Source organism: Mus caroli, chromosome 16 (genome assembly GCF_900094665.2).
Source record: "Mus caroli chromosome 16, CAROLI_EIJ_v1.1, whole genome shotgun sequence".
Classification (NCBI taxonomy): domain Eukaryota; kingdom Metazoa; phylum Chordata; class Mammalia; order Rodentia; family Muridae; genus Mus; species Mus caroli.
The window spans coordinates 48,889,357-48,909,450 of NC_034585.1; positions in this window are offsets into that span (position 1 = coordinate 48,889,357).

The following is a 20,094-nucleotide window of genomic DNA, read 5'->3' on the forward strand; positions in this document are numbered from 1 at the left end:
TCTTGCTAAATTATCAGCAGTAAGTAAAGGGGCTTCATTGTTCTGGCCTTACTATTACAAATTTATTCTAAAAGGCATGTTCTCTAGCCACTGTAGTGAAGTTGGTTAAGTTTGTGTTCTAATGTCTTGAAATGAGTATTCAACATCTACATGAACTTTGGAGGGAACAAATATTGAAACATGATCCAAGGGAAACATGCACCAGTGGTTCTAATGGGGGATCAAGGATGGAAGTGTGAACAGTCTTCTCATTGCAGACACTTAACACAGGATGGCGCTGTTCAGTTACCCAGCCTCACTCACTGCCTTTGAGAAGCACTTTTCAACACAGTCCTTTCTAAAAGAATTTGAACTCCAGAATTTTCTCTTTTTTAGTGCTCCAGTTTAAGAACTTTTTTTTTTTTGCAATATCTGTAACATCGTTGCTCTCTGCTAGCTCAGAGGCAGTTAGAAATAAAAATGATAATACAAAAACAAGACAGAAACCAACTGTGGGATGTACAGACATTGATGCCAAACAGTATATATGTAAATGACTGACCTGCACCATAATATTTGTTACAGCTTGGATCTTAAATATAGCCCAGGGTTCAAGTACAAAAGCCTTGGTCTTCAGCGCACAATGGTGGGAATGTTAGGTATTAGGGTCTACTTGCAGAAGATGATTACTCTCATGGTGCCCTGGAAAGCTTATTAGAGTACCATCTCCTTCCTCTCTTTCTTAATGTCTGTCCCCATGACATGAGCACTTGTTCTCTCTTACAGTTTCTACCTTGCCATCCTGTTTATCAGCAGGTCCACAGTGCCATGGATAAGCAAGTATGGAAATCAATCTCTGAAATCATGAATCAAAGGGGGCATCTGCTACTATTAACTTGCCGTTTTCACAGTAACTGGATACTAACAACAACAACAACAAAAATTAATAATAATTCCATAGATATAAAAAAGATGGAATGAATAAAAATGCCATCCTATCTCCTTGGGTTCCACACTCTACATATTCAAAGAACTAGGAATAGAGAATATTCTTTAGGAAATTTAAATTGCATCTGTACCAACTTTGAACATGAATTTTTAATTGTCCCTTTGACCTAAATAATGTAACACAGATATTTAGATTGCATTAACATTACATTACAAACAATCTACACATTGCTTAAAATGCACAGGAGACTCTTATGTAAAGCATTTATATGCACATTTTTATATCCACTAGGATTCTAGAAATAGTTTCCTTTAGATGCTGGTGGGCAAGTATATAGTAAGCACTTATAATAGGAGTTTCTTTTAAATTATATTTTTCTTAGGATATACTAATTGTACACACTGAGTTTTCTTTATGACATTTTCATATAAGTATATGTTGATTCTATTTACTCCTCTAATTATCTTCTCTTGTTCCCTCACTCATGCTGTTCCTCCCCCATTCCTATTAGTCTTCTTTATACTTATATAGTTTTTGCTGTTGTTGTTGTTGTTGTTATTGTATTTATCATTGTTGGTTTTGTAGCTAATGAGGTTTAAAAAAAAAAAAAAAAAAAAAAAACAACTGATTTACCTGAGTGTGGGTGAGAAGTTAGCAAAAGTATGAACAGTTTACCAGTTACCACGCGTAACCTAGCAGCTACACCATTGAAAAACATCCATTCTTCTTTCTCAACAGCCATTCGCTGTCAATAGCTCTTCTGGGAAGAACCCTCCCCCATCCATGATGGAATGTTGACTGGCCCATTTTTATGTGTTTTACATAGCTGCTCTTTTGTTTTGATGTGTTTACTTTTAGGGCAACAGCAATACGGTGCCTACAAAGCAGTAGTTCAAAACACTCTTCCCTTTCCAGTTGGCTCACACATTCTAAATGGTCCTTCTTCCATGGTCTTCTCTGAACTTTGGACAGAGTGATATGGTTGTCCCATTTGGGGCTTAAAATCCGATGGTCACTTATTCTTGGCACTTTGACTAATTAAAGGTGCCTACAAGAACCCTGGCTAAGTGTGAAGGAAGCTTACTTAGCCAAGGCAGAGGGCAGTACTAAAATATGGACACAAGCAAAAAATATTGGAAGACAATTTGGTGAATACAAATTACCCATTTAGAAAACAACATTGGCAACTTCTTTTGCAGGGTCTCTCTCTTGCAGGGTCTCAGACTGTCGATACTTGAACAGGCTCACAGTACCTCATATCGACATCTTCTTGAGGCATAGATCTTTAGTCCAAAGAAAAAGCGTTAGTTACCCCCATTGCATTCATGCGTTGGGCTAGGTCTGAAGATTGGTGAGGGTATGGGCAAGGTAGAGTCAAATGGACAGACTTACTGGGCTGACAAACCACTGGTTGGGACTGGGCCTGGGGTTGGATGTGGAATGAGCAGAATATGGTCAGGAGTATGCTAGTGTGGACCACATGATTTAAATGTGATTTTAATTTGGAAAGACAATATGCTGAAAGTGGAACTCATGGATTTCTTAAAAATTAGGGTGAAGGAAAAAATTATAATTCATAGGGAATAGTCCTCCTCTCTAACTGAGTACCTGATTTTAACCTGAGCTCTCTACCATCTACATCAGGTGAGTAATAACTAACAAAATGATTGTAAAACAGTCCACATTCATTGTATACCCATTCACTTGTGCTTTTTAACGTGATATGTTTTACTTTTTAGGCATGAAACAACTTGCCTTTTGCTTTTAGAGGCCCGATGATTAAATATTCTAATGTAAACATACAGCAGATTATAAGGGGGGAAGCATATAAAACATCTCATCATGGCAGCATTGAAAGACAGTGGGAAAATAGAAACAGAAGGTACTCTACCCAACTCATTCTATGAAGCCACAATTACTCTGATACCTAAACCACAAAAAGACCNANCAAAGATAGAAAACTTCAGACCAATATCCCTTATGAATATTGATGCAAAAATACTCAATAAAGTTCTTGCTAACCGAATCCAAGAACACATCAAAACAATCATCCATCCTGACCAAGTAGGTTTCATCCCAGGGATGCAGGGATGGTTCAATATACAGAAATCCATCAACGTAATCCAGTATATAAACAAACTCAAAGACAAAAACCACATGGTCATCTCGTTAGATGTGGAAAAAGCATTTGACAGGATCCAACACCCATTCATGATAAAAGTCTTGGAAAGATCAGGAATTCAAGGCCCATACCTAAACATGATAAAAGCAATCTACAGCAAACCAGTAGCCAACATCAAAGTAAATGGTGAGAAGCTTGAAGCAATCCCTCTAAAATCAGGGACTAGACAAGGCTGTCCACTTTCTCCATACCTATTCAACATAGTACTTGAAGTCCTAGCCAGAGCAATTCGACAACAAAAGGAGATCAAAGGGATACAAATTTGAAAAGATGAAGTCAAAATATCACTTTTTGCAGATGATATGATCAAACATCTGCTTGTGGACGTTGTACATCGTGGTGCGGAGCCTAGTGCGCACCACGATGTACAACGTCCACAAGCAGCTGCAAGGCAAAAGACACCATCAATAAGACAAAAAAACCACCAACAGATTGGGAAAGGATCTTTACCTATCCTAACTAAAATCTGCTTGTGGACGTTGTACATCGTGGTGCGGAGCCTAGTGCGCACCACGATGTACAACGTCCACAAGCAGCTGCAAGGCAAAAGACACCATCAATAAGACAAAAAAACCACCAACAGATTGGGAAAGGATCTTTACCTATCCTAAATCAGATAAGGGTCTAATATCCAATATATATAAGGAACTCAAGAAGGTGGACTCCAGAAAGTCAAATAACCCCATTAAAAAATGGGGCTCAGAATTGAACAAAGAATTCTCACCTGAAGAATACCAAATGGCAGAGAAGCACCTGAAAAAATGTTCAACATCCTTAATCATCAGGGAAATGCAAATCAAAACAACCCTGAGATTCCACCTCACACCAGTCAGAATGGCTAAGATCAAAAATTCAGGTGACAGCAGATGCTGGCGAGGATGTGGAGAAAGAGGAACACTCCTCCATTGTTGGTGGGATTGCAAGCTTGTACAACCACTCTGGAAATCAGTCTGGCGGTTCCTCAGAAAATTGGACATAGTACTACCAGAGGATCCAGCAATACCTCTTCTGGGCATATATCCAGAAGATGTCCCAACCGGTAAGAAGGACACATGCTCCACTATGTTCATAGCAGCCCTATTTATAATAGCCAGAAGCTGGAAAGAACCCAGATGTCCCTCAACAGAGGAATGGATACAGAAATTATGGTACATTTACACAATGGAGTACTACTCAGCTATTAAAAAGAATGAATTTATGAAATTCCTAGCCAAATGGATGGACCTGGAGGGCATCATCTTGAGTGAGGTAACACAATCACAAAGGAACTCACACAATATGTATTCACTGATAAGTGGATATTAGCCCAAAACTTAGGATACCCAAGATATAAGATACAAGTTGCTAAACGCATGAAACTCAAGAAGAATGAAGACCAAAATGTGGACACTGTGCCCCTTCTTAGAATTGGGAACAAAACACGGAAGGAGTTACAGAGACAAAGTTTGGAGCTGTGATGAAAGGATGGACCATCTAGAGACTGCTGTATCCAGGGATCCATCCCATAATCAGCTTCTAAACGCTGACACCATTGCATACACTAGCAAGATTTTGCTGAAAGGACCCAAAGATAGCTGTCTCTTGTGAGACTATGCAGGGGCCTAGCAAACACAGGAGTGGATGCTCACAGTCAGCTATTGGATGTATCACAGGGCTCCCAATGGAGAAGCTAGAGAAAGTACCCAAGGAGCTAAAGGGATCTGCAACCCTATAGTTGGAACAACATGATGAACTAACCAGTACCCCGGAGCTCTTGTCTCTAGCTGCATATGTATCGAAAGATGGCCTAGTCGGCCATCACTGGAAAGAGAGGCCCATTGGACTTGCAAACTTTATATGCCCCAATATAGGGGAATGCCAGGGCCAAAAGAATGGGAATGGGAGGGTAGGGAAGTGGGGGGGGCGGTATGGGGGACTTTTGGGATAGCATTGGAAATGTAATTGAGGAAAATATGTAANAAAAAAAAAAAAGAAAGAAAGACAGTGGGTACCGGTGATAGTGTGAGAAATTTAAATGTCTTCTTCCTAGGTGTCAGACATATGGAAAAAGTGGAGTATTTTAGAGGAGGTTTATGGTCGTGAAGAATGGCAGTTTTGCTGGCCTTTAGGTATAGCCCCAAATCTAGTGTTCCTTATTATTGAAAACATCTGTCTTTCCTGACTGATGAGATGTCAGGGTAGAGATTCAGAACAATCAAATGTCACCTCGGGGGTTCTGTGATTTCAGGGAGACAGGGAATTCCAGAGAAATCTCTTCGTTGACCTTGCTAGCCCCTGTTTGTGCTCTTTGGAATTCAAAGCAGTTCATTTCAAGGTGTCATTTGCTAAACTCCAACACTATCAACAGAATATTTTAAATGGCAAATGATTTTTGAATATTATTATATTTCAACTGTCATGTCTGCCTGACGATCTATATGTCAGAGTGTGTGTGTTTTTTTTTTTTCATAGATGAGTCTAAAGTCACTATCTACATGAAGGATTCAGCAACCCTAGAACATGAGTCACTTCTAATTGAGGCAGAACAGAATTCATGCCCTCTACTGTCTTCTGGTTTATACATAAGTGTTCTGATCTTTGGTTTGGTCAATACTTCCATAATATTCATTGAATACCTAAAGTCAAGAACTGAGCTGCTAGCTGGAAATGCACCAAAAAAATCTATACACTTGTCATAGATATTATACTTTGGGGAAAACAGGGTGACACAACTAAATTAAGTATATTACATCCACAATATACCAGAAATGATAAATATTAAGAAGACTATAGTAGGGCATGAGATAATACATGTGTCTCTGGATGGGTGAAAATTTTAGAACCCAGAGCCAAAGAAGACTAAAATGTCAAAGGTGACATTTTAGTGACTATTTAATTGAAATAGAAAGTGATGTCATGTATTCACAGTTGAAAGACATTACATGCAGTACGGCATATAGGATTAACTACTTTCAGACCAATTATCTGATCCAGTGACCTATTAGGTATGCTTTACTTAACTAGGTCATTTGCCACCAACACAGTCCTATTTATCTTCTTGCGTATCTACAGGTTTCTCTGTAACCAGATTCGGTTCACTTACAGAAGACAATTATCATTCAATTCTTTTTAAAAAATCAAACATCTTTCCTACTTTCTGTCTTTCTTCAATGGTTTTATTAATTTATTCTTTGACAATTTCATACATGTATCTCTTCCTCCCGCCCCTACTAACCCATATTCTTCCTCACATCAAGTCCACATCCCACTTTCGTGTCTGTCCTGTTTTATTTTTGCTTTGGGACCCACTGTGTTTAGCTAAGACTACCCTCCAGACACGGACATGACTCAGTCTCCTAGTGACATGTGTAACTCGCTTGTGGCTACATTACTCAAGACAAGGACTTCCTTTTGTCTAGTAGCCCTGAAATGACATCATCTCCCCTGGATAGATCAAGACCCCATGAGCTTCTCCCCCATCTCTGACTAAATGTTTACTACCTCAGTGATAGGCAGGTTCTTATGCAAACGACAGTAGATGTTCTGTGTTCATGACTACAGTGATAATGTCGTTCCCATATAACAGCAATTGAAAGCTCTTCTCCCACTGTTTGGATCTTAGATTTTGTTGCTTCTTCCTTATCTATGGTATGCCTAAAGTCTTGGAGGGAGGTTGATATGAGTATCTGGTTTAATGCAGGACACTTAGCAGTGAGCTGTGCCAGCACCTTCTCTGGTCTCTTCACTAACTGCTGTTAGCTACAAAGACTTTCTTCTTTACTAAAGGCCAATGACAGCACTAGTCTGTGGAAAAAAAATATATACTGTAAGGGCCATTTTAACAACATATTCATTTATCATAACAACAGTGTAGGGCCTTTGATCAGATCCGCAGTACAGGACAAGAACTACCTCCCACTGAACATGCCTCAGATCAAGTCGGATAATCAGTTTGTTGCCCCAACAACAGTTATGTCACCATAAACATGTTTTCTTTTTCTTTCTGACAACTTAAAATGGTAGCATGTAAGCCCTAAAGCTGAGTGACAACCTTTCCTAACTTTTCTCTTCTAGCTGCCTGCAACTTCTAGAATCATGCAAACTATCCAGCAAAATAGAGGCTTCCGGATTAATTCACTGGATTCTGCTGCCAGCATATGTGGTGTCTCCAACAATGGGGTTATACCATACAGTTCTGGAAGCCTTGCAATTCACATAAGTTGTACTAAGTAAATTTTAATAATCTCTTGTGCCCTTTTAGCTAACATATCTCACTCTTGGCATGGGAGTTTTCATTTAATAATCTAACTGTCTATATTCAAGTCTTATTTTTTGAAGAAAAAAATTAACTTATAAAGTAGTCAGTTTCCATATGATTTCTCATCTGTTATTGGTTTTGATTAATGCCCTAAACACCCTATCTTCTAATCCATCATCCAACCCAATTGCTATTTAAACATTGACACCCCTAGAGTTCTTTAAATGTTATAGTACATGTATTGCACAATCCTTAGCCTCCTTAAAGCCTCTGCCACTCTTATTCACAATGGCTGCTTTCTCACTTCAAGGACTCTACAGTTTTTTCAGCTTGATCAAACAAATTAAAAATTTGAAGTTATGATCCACATGTGAGAAGAACATGCAGTATTTGACTATTTGGGCCTGAGTTACTTCACTCAGAATAACTTTTCTAGTTTTATCCATTTTCCTACACAATTCAAAATTTCATTGCTGCTCATAAATTAATAAAGCCCCATTGTGTATCTGTACCACATTATGATAATGTTTGTCTTGTTAAAGTTTTACTGCTGTAAATAGACACCAGGACCAAGGTAAGTCTTATAAAGGACAACAATTAATTGGGGCTGGCTTACAGGTTCAGAGGTTTGGTCCAGTATCAATAAGGAATTGTGGCAGGATTGAGGCAGGCATACTTCAGAAGGAGCTGAGGATTCTACGTTTTCATCTGAAGGCTGCTAGTGAAAGACCGACTTCTAGGCACCTAGGAAGTAGGTCTGATAGCTCCCACACACAGTGCCACCCCTACTGCAACAAGGCCATACCTACTCCAACAGGGCCATACCTTCTAATAGCACCACTCCCCAGGCCAAGCATATGCAAACATTCCATTCCCTCCCCCATAGGCTTATTCAGACATGAGTCTATGGGGGTCATGCTGAAACATAGTATAATGAAAAATACGTGTAGTCCAACTTCACAAGTCCCCATAGTCTACAGCAGTCTCAACAATGTTAAAAGTCCAAAGTTCAAGGTCTCTTCTGAGATTCTTCCAATCACTTACCTGTAATCCCCAAAGCAAGACAGGAAACCAGCTGGGCAAACTCCAAACTCTGTACCTCTATGTCTGCCGTCAAAGCAGTCTTCAGATCTCCAACTCCTTTTTTTATTTTCCAATCTTTATTGATCACAACAAACTTTATTCACCTGGTCTGTTTCCATTCCCTGTTAGTAGCTTTTCTCAGCCAATAGACCACAGAAGTGGCATCTCAAACATCTTGGGATTCTAGGGCAACTTCACTGTTAAAGCTTCTTGTTTCAGTGTTTGGGATCTGCACATGATCTTCTGGGCTCCTCCAAAGGGCTAGCATCATTTCCTTAACTTTGTCCTCTTTAACATTCTAAGATCGGGTTGATCCATTGCCACTGCTGTTCTTGGTGATAATGCCATGATACTGGCATCTCCAATATGCTGGGGGTCTTCTGCTGTGACTAGCCTTCATCAATAGCGTTTTTAAGGCTCTCTTCATGGTGCCAAGCTTCAATTCCTTTGTATGACTACTTCAGTCCTGGGTTGTGAACTGTAACTGGGGCTGAACCTTCACCAATGGCCTTCCATGACCTCGCACAGTGCCAAGACTCAGCTGCTCATCATAATGCCTTCATGCCTTCAAAACCAGTACCACCTGTGTGACTCTTACACAGTACCAAGCACCAAGGTTTTAGCATGAGGTACAACCTTGCTTTCTCTGGAACACAGCTTCTTTGTGCTCTCAGAAAGCATTTCCCAGAAGATTTCACCTCAATGATGCTGGTTTCTTCTTAATCACTGCTAATTTCTTACCTCCAGCTAACCAGCATCAGTTGTCCCAGTAGTCTCTTCTATTTTTCACTCTAAAGCCAGAGCCAAGTGGCCAAAGCTGCCTGGTTTTGCTGCTTGAAGGAGCTGAAACATGGCCCCCTTGTTCTTTTACATTATCACCAGCTTTCTGTTTTCCACCCCCTTCACTGCCTAAGCTTGGCTGTCCTGGATCTTGCTTTGTAGATTGACCTTGAACTCAGAGATCTGTTTGGCTTTATCACCTGGGATTAATGTGTGTAGAATCTTGCCCCAAAGTCCCATTCTCTCAATCTGTTATCTCCTAGAACACAGGATTCAGCTCCATTTCACTTCCTGGTGCCCCTTTAATACCTGAACCATATATTTTATATTTTTCCTTTATAATCTTACCATGCTTGTCAAAATGCTCTTCATGAGACCTAACCAGTGAATGAAGTCCCTGCTGGGCTTTTTAAAGACTTCCTTTGTCAATACAAAGGAAACAATATAAATCTCTTTACCTTAGCCTCAAGTAGACTCTTCAGACAAGGGCAAAAAGCAGCAAAATTCTTCACCCAAATATCACAAAAACAATCTCTATGCCACATATTGAAATTCTTCTCTTCTGAAACCTCTTGAGCCAGGTCTGCACAGCTCAAATTGCTCTTAGTAACAAAGTCTTCTGTATTTCTACTAGGATGGTTCATTTAGCCTCTTTTAAAGCAGTCCAGTGCTTTCCAAACCCAAAATCCCAAAATCCACTTCCTTCCAAACCAAAGCATGGTTAGGCCTATCACAGCAATACCAATTTCTGTCTTAGTTAGAGTTTTACGACTGTGAACAGACACCATGGCACGACAAGTCTTATAAAGGAAACCATCTAATTGGCGCTGCCTTACAGGTTCAGAGGTTAGGTATCATCAAGGCGGGAACTGGCAGAATTCAGACACACCTACTCCAACAGGGCCACACCTTCTAATACTGCCACTCCCGGGACTGAGCATATGCAAACCTTCACAATGTTTACGAGAAAAGAGCCTAGCTGTGTTGTAATTTTTCCCAAATCTTATTGCTGTACAGAAGCATCTTGAGCCATTGGCCACATAGACTATTGTGGAGCAGATAGGTGGATACCCATAAGAGCTCTGTCTATGATGTCTTGAAAAGCAATCAGGAAGTCCAATTCATATTCCCATGGTCTTGATAAGAATCTTTGAATCTCACAATGAGTAGACCTACAGTAGTACAGAGGTATAATTTGGCTAGCACTGTCATTTGCCCATGTCTTTGGTAAATAACCACATAGTCTTTTCTGATTATATTGGCTTACTGTGACTCAAAGAAGCCAAAGTGGATCCCTACTTGTTCAACTTTGTTTCCAACAAGAGAAACAATGTACTCTCATATGCTTTGCTGACTTGGGTCCTAAGAAGCAAATTATGGCCCTACTCAACAATCACCTCAACTGGGCAAATCATATCAAGGAGCTTCTCTGAGTTTCAATGATATCCTATAGTTCCTGCCCTGATAATGGACACTAGTATAATTTCCCCAATATGATGTTGCCACCCTCACAGAATTCATCAAAACTGATAGGAAAATTTATATCTACAGGATATAACATGAACAGAACTGACAGCAAATGTGTCCCACCTAAAGAAGCTACATTCCAGGCAGGTAATGTAGTTCAGGCTATTGAGATACTTATGGGCATCACCAAAATTGATTTAAGGAGTTATATAACTACTAGTACTAAAAAATTCACATAGTACCAACTAAACTCTATCGGGACAAATATGAAGTACACATCAGCAACAGTCTACAAAACAAGGACATATCAGCAAGATTCTCACAATTAGAAGCATAGCATAGGAAGGCGCTTCTTTCCTGTCTTTTTCAGCAGTCTTATAGTATTATCACAATTAAAAAAATCACATGATTTGGTCTCCCACCTGGCTCCTGCAGCACTTGATGAATAAATACACAAATACTTGATACATAAATAGTTGTCAAATTGATGTCTCTGTGGTAACCTAATGAGTGGGTGATCCTAATCTTGAAGATCAACAGAGTATCTTACTTTATAAAATCTGGGAAAGCAACTGTCTAACTTGATGTTAAAAAAAAAAAGAAAAAATAGAGGATAGAAAAGGCACAATAATGCGATACCCCCAATGGGAAACAATAATTCTCTAGTAACAGATCACAAAGGAAAGGAAATTAAAAGATTGACAAGAATCCAAAGAATGGTATTTTAGAAACAAGAAGATATAAAAGAACCAAGATTCAAAGAAATGAAGATGATTTATGCCACTAATGAGAAATCTATCATAGATGATAAATAATAAGTAGATGACAGATACATAGATAGATACATTGACAAATATATAAATGATAGATAGATAGGTGGTAGAGATAGATAAATAGAGATAGGTGAGAGATAGGTATAAATAGATGATAAATGCATTGATATATAGATATGTAACTATATACATAGATATATAGATACATAGGTAATAGATACATTTATGAAAAATAGATAGGTGATATGCCAAGTTCTGCATGGCCTTATGGAAGGGACAGTATGTATGACAAGGTTTCCCACCTCGGCAGGCAGATTCCTAAGTTCAAAATCAGCCTGGGACAGAGTGATTTTAGGCCCAGGTGTGGTGGGAATGGTAATTTCAGGAGGGGATCCCACTTGAAATTATTTTCTGTGCTTACAAAGGCAGGCATATCTCTGAATTAAATTGCTATGCTAAAATAATGTACTTGCTCTCTTTTCTAAGCATCATGGGGCTAGGTCATAAGATCTGATTCATTGGATAATCAAAAAGGAACCTGGGGTGGATGATGGAATTGATATGCAAATAAAAGCCTGGGCTTTGGTCTGTGAGAGCTGTGCTATCTAGATGAGCTGACTGGAGAGCCATCAGGAGGAAAGCATAGGGATATCAGCTTGTACCCATGATTGGGGACTTGGAGGCCTTTCTTTCACCACTCCCAAATACCCCTCCCTCAGAAATCCCTCTCCAAGCAAGACTGGTCCTTGGCAGTAATAGATAGATAGATAGATAGATAGATAGATAGATAGATAGATGACAGAGACGGATAGATATGATAGATAAACAGAAGATATCAATAGATGATAGATACAAAGATATATAGATATATTTGCAGATACATATATGATAGACAAGTGATAGATAGCTATAGATGATATATAAGTAGATGATAGAAAGAGGTAGATAGATGATAGACCATAAAAAGAAAGATAGATAGATAATAGAAATAAGATAAGTAAATAAAAGAAATAAATAGGTTAGATCGATGGTAGATAGATAGATAGATAGATAGATAGATAGCACTTAAGAAAGAAAACTGAGAGTAAGGCTGGAGAGATAGCTCAGACATTAAAAGTGCTGGTTCCTCTTCCAGATAACCCAAAACCAACATGCCCTCAAGAGGTACCATATGGCACATGGATATTCCCATAAGCAAAGTACATATATACATTTAAAGAAAAGAAAAGAAAAAGGCCAGACTAAGAAAGATGAATATTTCATGCTTTCCTGACATATGCAGGATCTAGATTAAAGTATGTGTATAGATGTATGTATGCACATGTGAAGAAGATGATAATATAAAGTTAAATATGGAAGGAAAAAGACCTTATGAAGGTGGAGAAGAGAAGGTATTGAAATATGTGGTATGAGAACAGATTGAGGTATTATTTGGTGCAGGAAAGGGACAAAAGTGGGAAAGACATGTCTGGGGTCATTTAGTAATGGAATGGAAATGACTCTAAGGAGGGAACAGGGAGATAAGGACAGAAGAAAGTGAGAGAATGATGAGGTGACAGTAAGTTCATCTGAAAATCACATAAGGAAGTATACTTCTCTCTATATACTTTACCTACAAAAATCCCCTATAATACATGTAGACATATGTAGTTTAAATAAAATTTTCTGATCTGGACAGGCAATGCTCCCTTAACAAGCCAGAGAGATTCTCTAATTAAAATGAACAGGCATGAAAACCTCCCTTTTAAATTGTTGGTTAGGGTTTTCCAAAAGATTTCCGCCCCCCAAATTATAGGCTATTGTCCTTGGTTATCCCCAGACATAGAAGCCAAATCCTTATGGCTGAAGACACCATATATTTCTGACACAGCAACTGGAAGGCACTGAGTTAGAACTGAACTGAAATCCTCCTTCCAGAGAACTAGAAGGCACCATGCAAGCTTCCAAAAGAGGGAAGCAAGCAACATTCCTACCTACTCTAAGGTCCATGATTCGCTAAAGAATAACACCCCAAACTCAAATAGCATGTAAACACAAAGAATTTTTTATTCCTCAGAAGTCCAGCATGCTGAGCATCTGTCCATTACCAAGACAACCAAATTAGCTTACAGGCTAGATTTAAAGTACCTTAGGGGAATCTGGGGTAGATGACCTCTACCTTATGCTGTATCTAAAGGCATTTCATTACCACAGCATGTGGGCTGGAAATTGTTATTAATGAAGTCTGTGGTAAGTGGCCTTTATATTACTCCATCTCTAGGTACATTACATTGCCGGGGCATGGAGTCTGGAACCTGTTACTGGGGAGGTCTGGAAACTTGTTGACCCATTGTTCTTGTTTCAAGCTTAGTGGATGGGCACTTTCTAGTGTCTGATTAGCTGCCAGAATCCAGGGATTTTTAACTGACTTGCCTAGACTCATCCAATTCTTAGACCTAGTCTCCTAGACTGCCAATTTAAATCCTGTCATGGAGTCAGCCTGTCTTGACTACCTCTAACAATTATGAGCTATAACATCAACCACCATGGCATGATAACTATAAATGGCACTCATTTGTATTTTGGTAATAAACAATAGTTCTCTAATTGGACTCAAGACCCACTCAGTAAGAAGGAAATTTTGCCTGCTACTAGAAATCTAGCCAACTACCCAAGGGTAGGGAAGTCATGGATTTTGGAGAACTTACAACTGCCATTATACTAAGATGGCATAACTCATAACTGCCTTCTCAATATTTGTATTTATACCCACATATAAGTGTAATCCTTATCCCTCATTTAGGAAACTTCTCTTTGCAACAAATGGAGAAAGCATTACAGAAAAGCACAACCAACCAAAATGAACAGTTTTGGAGCCCAGTCCTGGTGGGTATATCTAGAACAGACCTGTTCCTTAGACTCAGGCATCATTGCAGAAAAGAGGGCAGAAAGCTTGCAATAGCCAGGGGATCAGAGAGTTTTCTATAAGACTGTGTCTGCTATTAATATCAGAAGCTACACCCATAAAATCTCATCAGCATTTCTGTCTAACCTTGACCTTGCCAAAGACAACAACAATAGACATGACTGTCAGGTCATGGGCAGGGCAAAGCCCATGACGTCTGAATCCTACACAAATAACTACAAGAAGCTAAGGAATGCTGAGAATGGAAAAATAGTCTCCCCCAGGGGAGAACACATTGCTTGCTTATCCTATACCAAATAGCCCTCAAAACATACATCATACAGATTAAGCATGTTGTATTTATGTGTTTAGGAATATATATGTATGTGAAATATATGTCTGTAATAATAAAGAAGAAAAAGCTATGCCTTTGAAAAGAACAGGGTAGGATAAGTCAGAGGGTCTGAATGGAGAAAAGAGAAGGGAGAAATGATATAATTATATTATAATTTCAAAATAAGATATGTCATTTATGCCTACAATACATAAAGAATCCCTTTATTTTCTATGATAACTGGGTAAAATGAAGCAGAAAGAAATACCCCGCCCCCAAATAGGAGAAACTGTGTTGGAGCAAAGGGAGAGGGGTAAGACTATAGACAATTCTGTATGTTTTGTACCATTCTCTTACAAACTTGAAATTCTTTACAAAACTTACAGTTTATCTCTATCAGGGAAGAATCTTGTGCACAAGGGATTGAGAAAAAAACTGTAACTATTTTTGTAGTTTACCCCATTACCTAAGAGATTACAGAAGCTGCAGAACCAGCCCTCCAGACTCATAATAGTCCCTTGCTACCTGTTCCAGAGACCCAGGAACTTGCACTGCATCTACTGAATACAGTTGCATTTGTGTGTCCTCACCTTCACCGGTCCGGAGACTTCACATCCTCCTTTTTCAATAGCAAAGTTCTTTTCATTCCTTAACCAGGCTTTTTTCTTCTCCTATGAATGTTCTTACCCTTTATTCTCAAAAAAGTCCCTCTTCGTCGGCATCGTTACAATGTCCTGCACAATAATAACTGTACTACTTATCCTGATGGTTAGACTTTACTACTTATCCTGATTGTCTTTTTTATTATGGTTACTTCTCTTTTCTTACCTTTGTTTTTTTGACAGAGTCTTCCTGCATAGGCTGTCATTGAACTCATGTTCCTTGTCCCGAAACTCCTGAGAGAACCACTGTGCTCTGCTTTGCATTTGCTTCTGTCTGGTCTCTGTGAGTGCCAGTCCTGTGAATTGACAGCCATTGTTCCACATATGGCCAAGCATGGTGCAAGTCACAAATTGGAGCAGAGCATATGCTTTTAGAAAGAGCAATTAAATGCAAAGGGATGCAGAGATTCTACTTTCAACCTGAATGGGGTTTTGCTGTGTTTTGGTTATTTTGTTGGTTGGTTGGTTGGTTGGTTGTTAGGTTGGTCTGTATTCTCTAGGCTTCAGATTCTGCAAATTTTCCAAATGCCATTTATTTGCAAACTCCGAAAATCATTGTATATAGAAAGAAGCTATTAAATTACAGAAGTGATATCAGTAGTAAATGGCTTCACGTAGTATGTGGTAGATGCAGGACTCAGATTTAATGATTAATGATCAGATTTTAATGATTATGCCATTTCACTTATAGCTGTGGTAAAAGGAAAATACACTTGAATTATTAGCAAGTGGGACTAGAGACATCTAATGCAAATGACAATGCTAATCTTATAAACATTGCATTAGACTTAGGTCCATCGGGATGAAATTGATGGTCAATACTGTAGCATTCCAGATACATTTTTTTATTAGCGTGACAATGAGAAACAGTGAGGAGTCTGAGTCCCATTTTAATTGATAAGCAGATCACTTTCTGCCAAGTATTGAGCTCTAATGGCCCAAGGTCTGCTCACTTTTGCAACATCGTCTGTGTGCAATTGAAATAAAATGATCAATTTGTCTTTTAAGCACAGCATCTGTGTTTTGAGGGCAAGTTGAGAATGGAAGCAAAAATCAATTTCATGGATGGAATCTCAGAGGGGTGCTGGCTCTTTCCCTTCGGGAAAGTTCTCATCTCTGAACAGAAGGTAGAAGCTTCCAGAATAGGAGAGAAATGATAGATACATGCAAGTGTGGTGCCCGGCCTGTGGTGTAGCTTTAATTGAATAATAATAATTGATGTAAAGGGATGCAAACCTAGAGTTCACTTAGTAGAAAAATACACAGTGACCTAAGGAGAGCGTTAGCTACTCAGCATTATTCAGTGAACGAGAAAGGAGGCCACCATTTGATCCTTTCACTGACTGATAGGCTACATTGTAATATAACTGAGAAGGAAAAATTTCCTTTGAAGAGAATCCTTTTCCCTCTTCTCGGCAATAGCTTAGGCAATATCCTGGCTTGGTAAAATGTACAAATCCTTACAAGTATTTGGAGTATTGTTCTTAATGAATGTTCACTTGGAAAACAACCTTCCAGGACATACATACTACATACGCATATGTACGTACACACACACACACACACACACACACACACACACTGAATATTATACTACAAGAAATGATTGGTAGTAATAAGATCAGAAATAAATGAACATGACAATCAAAATGAATATCAGTATTTATACAGAAGACAACTCTATCCAACAGCACAGGAGCCTACTCAAGGGTAAGATGAAACATTGGCTAAAGTCCCAGAGTTCCATTGACACTGCAGATTTCCACTAAACATATTCTCTCTTCCATTTCACTTCAGTGATAGAATTCCCACTCAGTAGATGCATTCCTTACTTAACACCACCAGACCATGCAGGCAACTGTACCTTCCCCCAACACTACACATAGATGAACTCACTTGACTTCAGCCTCATGAGTGGAAGGGTAAAATTCTTAATGACTTGGGTTATAATTTTAAAAAAATTACCATATTTTCTTGACTTGGTCATTAAAGTCTTTACATAATGTCTAAGACACAGAAATGTGAGCAAAACAATGCCTGTAGCTACTACCATGGCTTCAGGGTGTCTTCTATCAGGGATGTTTCTGTTGGGTTCCATGGTAATAGGCTGCCTGGATGCTAAAACGTAGACAATATGAATCTCGTATGGTAAGCCAACTTGGAATGCCAGCTATAAAGTAGGGTTGCAGTTTTTAACCTCATGGGATTCTTGTAAGAAATTAATGGTACGTATCTAAGGAAGGACAGGTGATGAGTAAACACCCATGACTTTGCCATTTTCTGGTAAATCTCCACTGTTGGAGTCTTTGGTCTACACTGGAGAATGCTATGCTTGCATAAATGGGCTGTAGCCCCAGATACAACTTCCTACTCTGAGTGATTGATAGGTACTCATTATCTCCTTCTAAGCAGCAGCTGCTGTCAGTTGCCACACAAGTGTCCCTGGATGTTCTGTTAGCACATTGGGGTGCTTTATTGCCCACAGTCAACTGACCATTTCTCTGGAGAAGAGAAGAAACGCAAATCATGTGTATGAACTAACATTGCCAGCCTATTTAGCGTGTTTCCTGACGGGATATATATAGTCACAGCTTAAACTGGTTCATTACCTGTAGCTCCATGAACTTAACACAGTCCTAGAAAGCCCATTATTACAACTGGAGGCTGAAAATACCCTACCATTTGTGTTTATCTTTAAAGCCAATGGTAATCTCAGTGGTCAGGTTTTCTAACAGGAATTTTCCAGTCGTTCTCAAGACTTAAAGTATTGACATTTACCTCTACTCTTTAGTCACGGGGCTCCAAGACATCATAAATTATATCTTCTCATCCTCCAAAGAGAGAGATCTTTGGGCAAAACACAACATGTGGATATGAGCTATATTGTGTGATGTGGTTCTTGTTATCTATGTGGATTTACATAATGTAAGCCTCATTTGTCTAATCCTAACATGAAGGTAATAATACAAAAGAGCAATGGATGATTAAAGTTTTAGTGACAGAACAGTTGGAAATACTTACCATATAACTGATACACCCCACTGTTTAATATTCTGCTACTCCTACTGAAGGACTCTGGGAGGTCTTGTTCTTCCCCCTTCCCTCTCCCTTGCTAAAACATTCAATTACATTCCGAAAGGAAGCCTCTAAGGTCTGTTCCCTTACTTGGCCTCTTATGCTCCACTCATTCCTTCGGCTGATCAAAAGATCCAAACAAAAATCTCCATTTGGTTATCCTAATTAACATACCCAATCAGAACTCACCAACCCACCCTAGCCCATTCTAATAGAGACCCTTCTTTTTTCCCTCTTAAAATTAACCAGCTGGCTGGTTCAGGTTCTTTACCTTGACCTTTTACCTTGGTTAATTAAGGATTTTTTTTTTTTTTTTGAGAAATTGGTATTGGATTGTGGTCTGTACCTAATCCGGGGTCCAGAGGAGAGACAGCCATAGTATACAGGTGTACTTTCTAGTTATACCTTCCGCAGAAATTCTTACTCTAAACCTTTGACCTGTTTTTCTTCTGTCTCTGTTCCAGCCCCTCAATCTGCTAGATGAAACCTACCTTCAGTAGAGTTAAGACAACTTTAGAGGAGCTGTGGAAATACCTCCAGCAGGGTAATTCCCTGTGCCTGAGACTTGGTGGTAGAGCCTCCCTGGGGAGAAGTCATACCCTGGGGAAAAAATTGCTAAATGGTAGAAAATACCAGAGCATTTTCAGGATCTTACTGGGCTTACAGCATCTGATTAGGCTCAGTGAGGGAAGACAGTGCCAAGCTGCTTGTCAGGTCTGTCAGTCTCCTGAGAGAACAGGGGAGTCAGGGCTAGCTGGATGGTGCCACAACACCGTTCATCCTAACGCAAGCGAGCGCATTTTAAGCTGGCTAGTACTCGTTCAGCAGAAAATTTCCATTCCTGGAGTCCAGGAATTGGAAATTAGGCGCATCCAAGGTGACCAGAGAATCTTGTAAATCAATGAACCGGTAGACAACCTGACAAATAGCTGAGAGAACAGTCTAAGCAGTACCTCACCCAGTGTGGTGCAGAACCCTTTTGTATGCCAGAGGGAAGAGGGGGGAGGGGAGTGGTGCATAGCCCTCCACAGAGAGGACACAATCTAGGATCAGTTGTTAAGGAGTGCCACACAGTCCTCCCCGTATCTCCCCGTTTACTTAGTTCTTCCTTTACAATGTTTACAGAACATTTTTGTGTTTTGACATGTCGCTTGTCTTTTAAGGGCAGAGCTTGATCTGAAGGTGAGAGGGCTAGGCTGATTCCATGACAGGCTTCAAAATGGCAGTTAAGGAGACTAGGCCTAAGTCTCTGTTTCCACCTCTGGCCTGAGGCAAGGACAGTGGGTCAACAGCAGTTTCCAGACTTCCTCAACTCCTTCCTCAGCCAACAGTTGCCTGGCCTCCCCAGCAAGTTTCCAGTCCCCACACTCTGGTAATGGACACAACAGATTAGGCTGGAATGTCTTAAAGATTTAAAAATCAGCACCTCAGGCTCACTTGGGTGTCTGTCTATCTTGGTAATGGGGAGACCCAGCATGCTAGACTTCAACAGAATAAAACAGTCTTTGTGTTTACATATTATTTGAGTCCAGGGTGTCATTCTTCAGTGAATCATGGACTCTTACAAAGGAACTTCTATTTCACCAGAGTTTGGGACTGGGGTGGTCTAGGGGTGAGCTAGGGGAAGCCCTTAACCTGGAAGCCAGGATGTATTCTCCTTTGGTTCTGCTGTGGTTCCCTCCCTACATT